Here is a 12,861-nt window from a genome sequence, read left to right on the forward strand (position 1 = left end):
AGCTATGTCTATTTTATGATCAGTCAAGTTCATGAGGTTAACGACATTCAGAGCCAAACAAATCTGCTCCTGCATCGGTTATGTGTTGAAGAACAACTGCGGCAGGATGAAGCTGCCACTGTTCATACGGCTGCACTGATCTTAATGAGACATGGGAGTAATGTCAAATATTTCAATTCTGACTTTCATTCTAAATGAATGTGTTAATGTGTTCTAATCCAGGTATGTGTGGAGAACAAATATTTTAATATTAAACTTAAATCATTTTTTTATTTGTTCACTGCCAGAACACGTCTTTCCAGATAAATAAAGAATCAAATCCAAATCAGTTCATCTTTCAAATAGTTAGTAGCTGTGAATACTGAATAAACAAGACAAATCAATCAATTATTCAATAAGAATATGCCACAAAATCAAATAAATTACTCATAATGATAAACAAAATACAACTGATTACTGGTTCTGGAGACCAGCAGCCCCTCTAACACAAGAGTGCGTGACCTATTTGAAAACCAGAAAAAAGAATTTGTTATGCAGTAAAGCATAAAAAGAGTAACATCCTTTTTAAAACTTGTTATAAAAAAAAGACAAGACATACATTTTCATTATGTTCCATTTATTGTTGGCTTACTGGTGTTCGCAATGTGTGAGAAACAAATATGTAAACCAGATTTCAACGGCATTGTGAACAACACGCTGCATCTGATCATTTCATTCGTTTAGGAACTTATCCTTAAAGTGTTGGTTACTGTGACACAAAATTACCACAAATTTCTGTCTAAATTATTAACTCTTTATTTATAGAAATGATCTTTATCGTTATTCAAAGTGGGGAAAAAATATAAAATGAGAACCGAAGTTTTCCATCTGCTAAGGCTGGAATGTGTGTCTTATGTGTCCAGCGGAAGAAAATAATCTTTCTACATGGTCACTTAAACTAGAGTCACACCTCTGAAAAGAAAAACTCAGTAACAAACAGCACGCCTTCAGAACAAGAAGATATAGATCAATTTATATAGTTTTATATTAAGCTTTTTAAAAGAGTACAATAAACACTTCTCAGACATGATAGAAAGTACCCGATGGCTCAGAATCAGAAATATGTAAGCCATAGGAAAATCAAAATCAAATATCAAATAAATGTAAAAGAAGTGACATAAAAATAACTGAAAATCAAATATCCTGCACACATCTTTTCTTACCGAGTTAAAAGTAGATTGTACCAGAGACACCTGACCACACAACAGAATAGAAAGATCTCAAACAGTGGTATTGCATTTAGAAATGCACAATGATTTTCCTGTACAGTTTGGTGCTTCACTGTGTGAGCACACCTAAAGGGCTGTTTCTCTCATTGGCTGTCACTTACGTTGTTTCTATGAAGTCCTCATCTGGTGCGATTTTCCACATCAACGTATACATCAGTGCTGTAAACAGGCACACAGCTTGAAGAATAAAAATCCAGTTTTTCTCTACACCACTGCAAGTCTTCTCTGATTTTTATGGGTCTTTTATTGTGTTTTGTTTTTTTAGGAGTTTCTCAGTCCGGCTGAGAAAATGAGTCCACCCAGTAAGGCTATACATATATTAGTGTCCCTGCATCCATTTCACCTCCTTCTCTTCTTCCTCCTGCTCCATGTCCGACTGGCACTAAATACCAAGATTCTGGAAGCTTCCAAAACCTGGGAAAGCAGCTCCAGAAGAGAGCAAATATTAAACCTTTTGTTCCTCATCCTGTGTGCAGTCGTAGGCAAATGTATGCTTCCTTTTCAATGGGTAACAAAGGAGAAGAGCAGCGGAGAACAAAATGCGTTCAGTCTTGATGCATTTTTATAGCCAGTTGTCATGGAGAGATTGTGCAAAGTCATGCAGTCTCTGGTATGTCCACACGGAAGGAGCTAGCAAACCCTCTTCCTCGCTGTATAGACAGAAAAACAAAAGGCCTGGTGAGAAAATGAATATTCAAGAAAGTGTGTGTGTGTGTGTGTGTGTGCGTGCGTGCGTGCGTGCGTGCGTGCGTGCGTGCGTGCGTGCGTGCGTGCGTGCGTGCGTGCGTGCGTGCGTGCGTGCGTGCGTGCGTGTGTGTGTGTGTGTGTGCACGCATTCAGAGGTAGTATGCAAAGGGGTGAGATGATGGGGCAAAGAAAACAAAACAGCATTTAAATGGCCTCATTCTCACAGAATTGGAGGTTCATCACACACACAAACAGGGTGGGAAGTGTCACAATGCTGACATTACTCCTGTGGAACAGCACAGATTATATGGGAGAGCCACAGTAGACAATAGTGGCATTGGAAGAATGAACTATTGAAAATTGTGCTTTTTTTAGGAGACAACAATAGTCACAGGACGCTGAGCCCAACAGTGAAGAACCTAAACACTTATTGCTGTCACTTCTCTGTCCCCCACCTGTGATTTATCAGCCCACCCCAACTTCTTTCCAAACTCAGGCCTAAAAAGACAAAAGGCTACATCTGTGTCATTGGCTGACTTAAACAGATTAGGGTTTCAGACTCTTAGTAGCTTCTCTTTATCCACTCCTCCATACCAAATCAGCCCCCCAACCCCATCCCTTCCAAATCTATTATCTCCCTAACTGTTTTTATTTTTCTGCCAGCCGCTTGCTCCCAGAGTGGGAGCCAACCCTTCACTCATTATCACGTGAGCAATGCTAATGCAGTTTGAGAGAGAAGTGAGCAGTGATGCCTGTGGGAAACGTACCAATGGCGGAATCTCTTAACTTGGAGAAGTACATCACAATTAAGCAGATCTATGGTAGATAGATCTACCAGATCTATGGTAACTAGAGCCACAGCGACAGGTAGCAAGTGCAGCAGGCATCACATCAAAGCAGACTACCACAAGGGAGGAGAAAGGAAATGACAATAATGTGAAGTTTGTTACCAGAATGGAGCTGTAGTCTCTAGCAGTGCCTAGAACAGGAGGGGCTGGAAACTTTACAATGTTTCTCTTGTATGTCTGATTGTTTCTGCCAGGCTAGGTGTCCAGGGATATGCTTTAGCAAAATTATAGACTTTGATCTATGTATAACCCATTTATTATATATAGTCATGGTAAAGAAAGCACATCCAACTCTCTAAAATATGTGACAGATTCTACCAAAATTAAGCCAACATGGAAAGATTGTGATATTTATTATCTTCTGCTTATCTGAGGTCGGGTCACACAGACAACAGCCTAAAGCAGGAAGACTCAGATCCCAGACGTCTCTCTGGGATTGTGTTGAGGTTTTACATTTTACCCAATAGCTAAATGTTGTTGGCATATGCAATGCACGAGTACAACAGTAAAAACCATCGTTCAACTGTGAAGAGAGAAGTGCTGAATTGAACGAGGTGGCTGTTAATGTTAATTCAAGAACTGAACAACTTTGTTCACTTTTTCTGCTACAGGCAGACTACAGTTCTAAAACAGCAAAGAAAATCAACGTCATAGTTCACAACCGCTCCTTCTGTTGACCGGCTGACTGACCTGGTAGAAAATCTACCAGAGCGATCAAAGTGAATGAGAGAACACCAGACTGAGCTGTGAGGATCAGATTAGAATCAAGCAAAGTTACATAGGAAGGCAACAGCCAGGTAAAGAAATCAGGCTCTGCTAGTCAAATGCACCTGATGACTCACTGCCAGTAGGAATAGTTTGCTGCTCTGGAGTGTGCTTACAAATGAGAAAACCAACAATCAGGTCAACAAATGACCTTAGAGCAATCTTTCTCACACCGAGGGCGCCTCCTAATGGTCGACATGTTACTGCATGAAAATGACTGTTTATTTACAGTGACTGTGACGCATCAGCTAGCTTACCAGAGCATTATGCTTATAATAATATATCAATAATAACGGACAAATGACTTAAAACCAGGTCACTCAAAAGAAAAACTCAAGATATTGGTGGAAAGAAAATGACAGAATTATTGATATGATCAGAGGAAGCCAAGCCATATCTGTTGCTGAGAGTATTGATTCACGAGCGATATGATTCTTTTGATCACATCTTCAAAAAAATTTATCATTTTTATATTTAATGGTACAGAAGCTGATTTTTGTTTCTGTCAAAGCAACTCAAGTCTAGAATTATTTTATTGTAAATTTTATTCTGAATTTTGTTTGTCCAGGCAAAGGACACAATATAAGTTAAAATAAGTAAATAAATAATAATAATAATAATAATAATAATAATAATAATAATAATAATAATAATAATAATAATAAGCATACAACGATAAATAATGAGCAGTGATAGTCTTAAGGACACACACATATTGCTTAACATATTGTTAGATATATATTGAACATTTAAAACGCACAGCTCTAGAGACTCTCTATGTATTATAAAGTCTGATAGCCTCGGCAGAAAAGACTTGCTGTAGCGTCCTCAGCACATCTGGGCTGCAGTTATTACAAACAGCCCCAAATGTTATTAATGCACACAAGACTTGGTAGTAAAAAACTTATTTTTTGACAACCATGTGTTTGATGTCACTAGGATGAACAAAGAAAACAACAGTTAGCACATTAAGGGATTAATATCTTAATTTCAAGTTGTAAGATGTTGTGTTGTTGCAGGGCAGTTTCAAGTTAGGTGGTTTGAGTTTGTTAAATAGGTTAACAAATACTGAAAAAGTTTGAGAAAGTGCTTTAAGGTGCTTTTCCACAGGTAATTTGTGCACTAACTGGTTAATGTGTGATTCGGTTCGACCCCAGGTAGTGAGCTTCTCCATTATACACTCTGTTCCTCACTATTGTGGGCGGGACGTGAGCCCAGCAGGTGGTCAACTCTCTGCAGCAACACTAAGTATTGCAGCAGGACCGAGCTCAAATGACAGCAGTGGCACCTATAGCGTCACTTCTGGTGCCAGCTGCCAGTGACCTGCCACAACCTGGCACAGAGTGCAGGTCATAATTTCTGTTGACTGTGTTGTGGGGCCGTTGATCATTGGCACGTTTGACCAGTTCAGTCTGTGTCTCAGTCCTCACAAAGTTTGAAGCATGACAGTCTAGAATGGAATAAACTGATAACTGATGGAACAAAGAAGTGGCCTTGAGTTGATTGAAAGACAGAAGAGATTCCCTGAGTTTAACCCAGTGTGGCGCTCTACCACCGTAAGTTTGATTCACATTCACGAGGGAACGCAACACTTATTAAGACTAAATGCAAAACAAAAATGTTCCCCATGTCCGTAGCAGGCTGTGCCAAATCCACCAGTTGTTTTTTTTTAATCATTCAAATTCAACCTGACACAGAAGCTGCGGTATATGTCCCAGAATCAGTGACAGACGTATGTTTTTCTTTTTTGATTCAAAATAAAATAATTCGTATTCAGTCTGACACAAAAGCTATGGCATACGTCACCGAAGCTAAAAGATGCCGTTATTAATCTATGGCAGGTCACGGTTGCAGCCTGTGGCACCAGCAGGTGACTGACAGGCTGCGGCATCTTATGGCAGCAGTCACCGCTATAGCTGCCACTACCACAATTTGAGCCTGCCGTCTCTCCAGTATTGGAGAACCTTGAGGTTCTGGTTCTGATGGACTAAAATAAACCCAGATATTTAATTTTGTCTTGTATATTGATTATTTTTCCTATGCATATGAACATAATTACAACCTTTTTAATTTAGGCAATGGAGTCAAAAGATGTAAACCAATAGCCATGCATAAGTTTTATTATTATTATTTTTTAAACCAAATGAAACATAAAATTCACTCACAAGTTAATATTATGTATTTCCGCTGTTTCACACTGTGGATGCAAAAGAGCAGCTCCGTCAGAAAGCTGACCGCAGCTGCACCGTTTCTCTCTTCTTCACTCCGTATTTCAGAGAAGTTGAGCTGCTGCTAATTCACAATCATTCTGATGCAAAAGTTCCCGCATGTGTTCCTGCCGCTGCTCTTGATTAATGTCTTAATTAAACTCCTCCACACAGCTCTGATAGCAGAGGGCATGTCCGGCCTCCACAGTTAAAGTTCAATTCTGAACGCTTGTTTTGGAGATGTAACGTAAATCATAAGCCAATCAATGAATGCAGTCAGCTGTCAATAAATTGGTTTCAGTGCTGTACCCTGATTGGTCCTGATAAAACTACCCCTGAAGTAGGTACTAAAGGCTGAGCTACGTCGGATTAGCTAATGGAAAATGAATCTGGCCGAGGCGGAGAGAGAGAGAGAGAGAGAGAGAGAGAGAGAGAGAGAGAGAGAGAGAGAGAGAGAGAGACAGAGAGAGAGAGACAAAGAGAGAGAGAGAGAGACAGAGAGAGAGAGACAAAGAGAGAGAGAGACAGAGAGAGAGAGAGACAGAGAGAGACAGAGAGAGAGAGACAGAGAGAGAGAGAGACAGAGAGAGAGACAGAGAGAGAGACAGAGAGAGACAGAGAGAGAGAGACAAAGAGAGAGAGAGAGAGAGAGAGAGAGAGAGAGAGAGAGAGAGAGAGAGACAAAGAGAGAGAGAGACAGAGAGAGAGAGAGACAGAGAGAGACAGAGAGAGAGAGACAGAGAGAGAGAGAGACAGAGAGAGAGAGACAAAGAGAGAGACAGAGAGACAGAGAGAGAGAGACAAAGAGAGAGAGAGACAGAGAGAGAGAGAGACAGAGAGAGAGAGAGAGAGAGAGAGAGAGAGAGAGAGAGAGAGAGAGAGAGAGAGAGAGAGAGAGAGAGAGAGAGAGAGAGAGAGAGAGAGACAGAGAGAGAGAGAGAGAGAGTGCCCGTCTGTTAAGGGTCTTAACTGCAGCTGTTGAGAATTATTATTTTAGAAATCGAGTATTCTATCAATTATTCTTATAATTAATCAAGTAATTGAATAAAAAAATGTGATAAAGTGGAATAATGGTAAATAATAGCAGTATTGGATATCAAGATAGGCCCAATTTTTCATATTTTCACATCCCTAACAATTACTTTTCTGTAGTATAGAAAATTAACCTGTAACAATAATAGCTCAATTTTTAAGTTAACCTGGATAAAAATTATACAAAAATATGAAATATTTAATTTAATGATAAAACAGCAGACTCACGAAGACAAAATGTCTATAAACCAGTTTTTTGGTGAATGTCTTCATCTTCAGTCAATTTAATAGATAAACTGTCACTTTGTCCAAACATTTATAGCTTTTTTTGTCCATGTCAGCCACAGGACTTGGCTCCATTATACATAAAAATACAAATGACAGCTGTACCGCCACAGTTCGCGCTGCCACCCATTTGTTGTGACCAGAATGGTGATAAATATATTTTCCAGTTCATCCATAAAGCTACATTTACACTAAACATCACCTCCAGCAGCCTGCTGTGTTCAGTCTATCCGCTCTTCCACGACGTTTGCTTTGAACCAGCCAGCAGCTCTGAGAGGAGAAAGGCTGTCGTACTCCAAGCATCGCGCCAGGCATTTTAAGGATGCATATTGGTCTCCCGAAAAACGATAAAAACTTGGACATTATAATCATTCAATAAAATCCCCACTGGAACAAACTTAAAACTTGGATCTTAGCACTTAGTAATAACTCAGAGGCAGAAATGAGAGCGTCGCCAACATAATCAGTTATCCAGCCGGAACGTGGTGCGATAAATAATAAAACAATTTAACAAAGCTTCCAGGCAGATAATTAGCCTCAAGGAATTTTAACAATCGAGGAACTTGAATCATTCAGGGAATCGTTACAGCCCGAGTCCTAACAGACTCTTAAGGTCTGTTACCTGATAACTGTACAGTCCAGTCACCAGAGTAAATGTTGGGGTACATGACAGGATTGTCAAAAAGAAACTTGTTCACAGCCGTCCCTTCTTTCTACAGCAACAGGGGAAGCATGGCTCACAAAGTTGGCAAGCACTATATGCAGCATGTTAGCACAAACATCACAGTGTTGGATGAACTTCTCCAAATAACAAGGAACCCGTGGAGTACAGCAACTAAAGCTTAGCCAAATTTGAGTCATCCAACCTATAAGACTTGTAGAAACAAGAGTGGGCCAGAATTTCTCCCTAACAATAAAACAGCTAACCAAGTCAGAAAAAACATGATTGCTGCAGGTTGTTGCTGCTGAAAGTAGTTCTACACACTAATGAGTCATGGGATGTACTTTTATCATTACTGTAACATTTCATAGGCTTTGAAGTTGTGTTAGTGTAAAAGTGGTCAATCAATGTCCTTCAACTGGTTAATAAAACCAGGAACTCTCAGGAAAGCTGTCAGTTAACTTCTCTACAAAGTCTTTAGAAAAGGTTGTTTAGTTCAAAAGACACAATCTGCATCACATAATATGTTGTTTTATTTAGATGTTTTCACTGGTAAATTATATCACTACTAAAAAGTGCTAATTAAGCTATAAAATGTATGTTACAAAAGCCTTTTAGAGTCAGAAAAAACCTTTGAGCCCTTCAGCTGTAATCTGTAATAAAAACTGAAACAGGAAAAAAGAGCAGTCTGTTTTTAATTAACACAATGTTTTAATCCAGCACAAAGGCAGAATAGAAGAATAAAATAAAGAGAAATGTCTGCCTGCTGTTCCTTTTAGATGATGGTGCTCAGGAAGCAGCAGGGTTCTGACTGGCTGATCGTTCCATCGACTTGTTTGGCTGATGAGAGAAGAAGCCCTCTTCAGACGCTGCTTGACAAAATTATAATTAAGTATTATCACCAAATTGCAGTGATTGAGAATGTATCTCTTCATGGCCTTTGAATTGAGTTTAGACAAGCTCACTTCTTATCCTTCTCTTCCTCGTTTTCTCTCTCTCTACATTTTGTTCTCGATTATCTAATTATATAAAGTTGTTTTTATCCTCAGCTCCAATACAATTACATCTTCTGAATAAGATGTTCAGCTCACTGCCTGCTGCTTTTTTCTTCCCTGATTAAAAAAAATTATATTTTCTTGCAATTACCAGAGCTTTTAAACTGCTGAAGCTATTTTTCACAATCAGAGCTTTTTAATTAACATCCTCCTCAATATGAAGCTTGCTCATGAGCAGTTTGCGCATGCTGCAGATATTTCTCTGACATAAAAAGTGATTTTGATTTTAATCTTTAATTTATGTACAAATTTACAATCTCACTGAAAAGTAAACACATATAGATAGACATTTTTTATTAATCATTGCCTTTTAGTGAAGTTTTTTCTTTTATACATGAAGGTGAGAGTCTGTGGATACAAAGGAATCAGATATGTGGTCTATTTATACAACCCGAGCAAAAACAGTAAAATAATGCAGGAAAAAATCCCTACAAAATATTCCTATTCACTTCTACCCAGGTCACACTGCAGCCCTCCATCCATCCATCCATCCATCCATCCATCCATCCATCCATCCATCCATCCATCCATCCATCCATCCATCCATCCATCCATCCATCCATCCATTTTCTGTACACCCTTGTCCCTTAGTGGTATCAGGAGAGTGAGAGCAGAGCATGTTTTAGTAAAAATTAATTAATATGAAATATTATTGTACATTTTCAATTTTGTCAAGAAAGACCGATTTTTCAGTTGAGTGCTGAAGAGAACATCTCATTTCAAACATGACATAAAGTCAGATAACCAGCAGCAGCAGAATCCTTCCTGGGTCTTAGAGGCTGGTCAAGGTAAATCCTGACCACTGAAGCCAAAGAGAGCCAACACAGTTTCAGGTGTTAAAGCCACTCAGAGGAACCTGGACAGAGTATGAGAAACATCTGTCCAGAACCAGTCAAGACTGGGACAGGACCAGTACATATGAATCCATGTGGCTTCAGCAGTTTTGCATTTGTCACAGTGTGGAGTGAATTCTAGATAGAAATGAGACCAGCTCTATGTAGCACTTTGAACTGAATGCTACATTCAGTTCAGTGGTTCACACACAGAGATGCTGTATTAATAAGATTAAGCGTAAAGGTCCAGGTCTCATCATGTTGTAGGTGAGGAGATCTCTGTCATATTCAACAATTTATTGTAAAGCCACTAAATCGGCCCTTTAATAATATGATGGTTTCCAACAGTGTCAACAGTGTCATCTCTGGCAAAAAAAAGAGTCTGAAAGATGGGATTGAATAAAGGTTTTGGTTTGCAAATATCTAAAAATAAATTAATTAATTTAAAAAATGGTAAATTAAATTAATTGCTAAATTGTTCAAATGTTGCTAATTTCTTCTCTTTGAAAAAGTCTTTCAAATGAGTAAACCCCTCCTGTCCAAACCTAGGAACATCCCGTCTTCAACAGATGGTTTAAAGACACAGTTAAGTGCAATCAGACTTAACTAGGGAAAAATCATGGAGTTTAAAGTTTTCACTAAACTGGCCCCATATGTTCAGTGAAAACTTCACTACAGGATTTAAAATGGGGTTAGATGGGAGCAGAGCACAGCCAGAACAGATATAAAATAAAGAGAAATGTAATTCCATAGTCACCCAGTCAGGATTTAACATGAGTGATGGCAAAAATACCAAAACACTAAGCGCAAGAATTTTGGCTAAAATTTTGATATCTGTGTTTAGGAAAGAAATAAATCTGTATGAGGTGCATTCCATTGGATTTTTCCCCTTTTGTGCAATAAGAGTGATACAGGCTGTGTAAAATGACTGAGGGAGGAATATTTGTTTAAAGCAATCTGTAAGGGTGGAACTAAGCTGAACACAGAGGAAGTTTGAGAATTATTTCAAAAATTGCAAATGTACAGAAGGGAGACCATCCAGACCTGGGCTTTAGCAGACAGCATGAGGCTGTTGCTGGGGGAACGTCTGACTGGGAGGCACTGGAGTAGGTTTAGATAGACACATTTTAAAAATAAAAATACAATAAAGTTCCATAAGTTTGATTTCCCTGAAACGCATGCTTTGCTAACCACCTTTTGATTCTATTTCAGCATTAAATCTTCTTCAATAGGAATTGATCTGCATCCTCCATCCCAGTGATTCTTTATGAACAAAGTCTCATTTCTATTTTTATTTTCTTCTTACACTTATTCTTTTGTTAATTTAAATGTATGTTTCAACTCATTGAGATCCTGAAAAATTAAATCAATCTTCATCTTCATCTGAAGGTTTGGGGTTCTTAGAACTTTGATAGTTCTGACAATCTAATGTTATATATAAGAGGTTTTTTCAATCTGAAGAAAATGAAGCCCAGATTATGATGCTACTGTCACCAATTATTTCACTGCTAGAATGAGTTTCTATTCTATTATTGCTGTGCTGCGTTGTTTTTGACACCAGAATATGGGAGGAGCAAAGCAGTAGAGAAAATGTCCTGATGTGTAGACGGAGGTGGCTAGTGAAGATTTAATAATATGGAAAAACAAACTTACAAAACTCAAAGGGAGCCATGGCAAAAATACAAAAACCAAAAATCCATGGAAGGAAAACCGGGAAGGGGGACACAAGGAGAACCAGGGCAGCACAAGGAAGTGACTGGAGTAAACAAAAGGATCTGGCAAATCCTGAGGTAGCTGAACAAAAAGCCTCACGTATAAAAGACTGCGCAGTTTTCAAACCAACACTTGGCCTACAGACAAATTTAGAAAAGTGCAGCATACAAAAGACTTGTGATGTATAAATCCGTGCTCACGCACATACATGCCACCTTTCCTTTATACATCCCAATCTGTGGAAAATGGAGCACAGCTGCTGGTTCTCCTGTCGCCACCCAGACTACAGATGTAAATGAATATAAAACGGCTGCAGCCACATGAAGCAATAACCATGGCAAGGTTCTTTGCTTTATCAGTAGAAGTATTTATAGCAATAGTTAATATATATTTTATTTAAAAGGTGCTTTCAGGGCACATGAGGTCACCTCACAAAACTTTAAAATACATTTTAAAGAAAAAATGTGTGAACTAAAGAACTAAAGAATAAATAGACTAAAGAAACACGATAAACTAGAGAAAAGGAAATGGACAGAAAAAAATAAATAGTAAAAAGAACTGAACAGAAATAAAACAGAAACCAGACTGATCTAATAAAGACTGAGGAACAGAGTATTCAAACTAGAATAACTGAAAAAGGACTTGACACAAGAAATAAACCTAATTAGAATCACTAAGAAGGAACTGAAATAAAAGAGACAGGAATAAAGCAGATTTAACCAAAATAATAATAAAACTAGAAAACAGCCTAACAGCAGGAGGTCCTGAAAGAAAACACAAAAACTGCATACAAATTATAAGAGTTTTGAACTAAATGAACTAATGCCAAAAAATAGTTTTCCATTCATTGTTAAGAAGGGCTATAAATAACAATGTACATGTTTTAATGTAAGGGAAAAAATACATTTTTTAAAATGATATTCCTCATGAATTGCCTCATTTCCAAGCAGAAATAAACTTTGTGGTTAATAAATACATTTACTGAGGGTATGAATAATTATGGGTTGAATTAAATGTAATTGTGGGGATTTTCTGTGATCCTTTCTGACCTCTTTGCAAACCAAGTATTTAGCAAAGGATGCAAATTATTAACTGTCAGGAAAATCCTACCTGTACAGCTGAACTTACTGCTGTTCTGTGAGATTTTCTATCATTTCTGGCTAATGTGAACCCAAGAAGACTGAATGCTAATGTGGTATCAAGTAGTGTTTAAATACTGCATTAGTTTATGAAACTGCAAACATTTTCAGCCAAATAGCTGCAGATCCTTTTCTTCATTTTCTCTTCTGAAAGATTTGATTGTTTTTTAGATGAACTGCAAGTGAGACCTTTCACATTAAAGAGGGGAAATGTTGGAAATTATTTTTATATCGCAAATAAACAGAAATTTTCAACAGTGAGTGTGCATCTACACATTCAGCAGCAATCATTTGCATGATTGTGCTACAAAGAACGTAAATAGTTGGTCATCACAGTCAAACGTAGAGCAAAAGTTGAGAAAAAATCA

The 12,861-nt window shown here is 38.1% G+C and overlaps 1 long non-coding RNA gene across 1 annotated transcript in view; it reads right to left on the bottom strand.

Annotated features, from left to right (window-relative positions):
- Window positions 1–599: 599 nt before the first annotated feature.
- The window catches only part of LOC145550518 (uncharacterized), a 14,312-nt gene continuing 2,050 nt past the window's right edge, over window positions 600–12,861 (bottom strand). Inside the window, exon 2 of the long non-coding RNA XR_014086408.1 lies at window positions 600–1,918. This is a non-coding gene — a long non-coding RNA (uncharacterized LOC145550518). The remainder of the gene's footprint in view (window positions 1,919–12,861) is intronic.

The sequence above is a fragment of the Poecilia reticulata genome, unplaced genomic scaffold (assembly GCF_904066995.2).
Source record: "Poecilia reticulata unplaced genomic scaffold, P_reticulata-male-v2 Scaffold_69, whole genome shotgun sequence".
In the NCBI taxonomy this organism is placed as follows: Eukaryota; Metazoa; Chordata; class Actinopteri; order Cyprinodontiformes; family Poeciliidae; genus Poecilia; species Poecilia reticulata.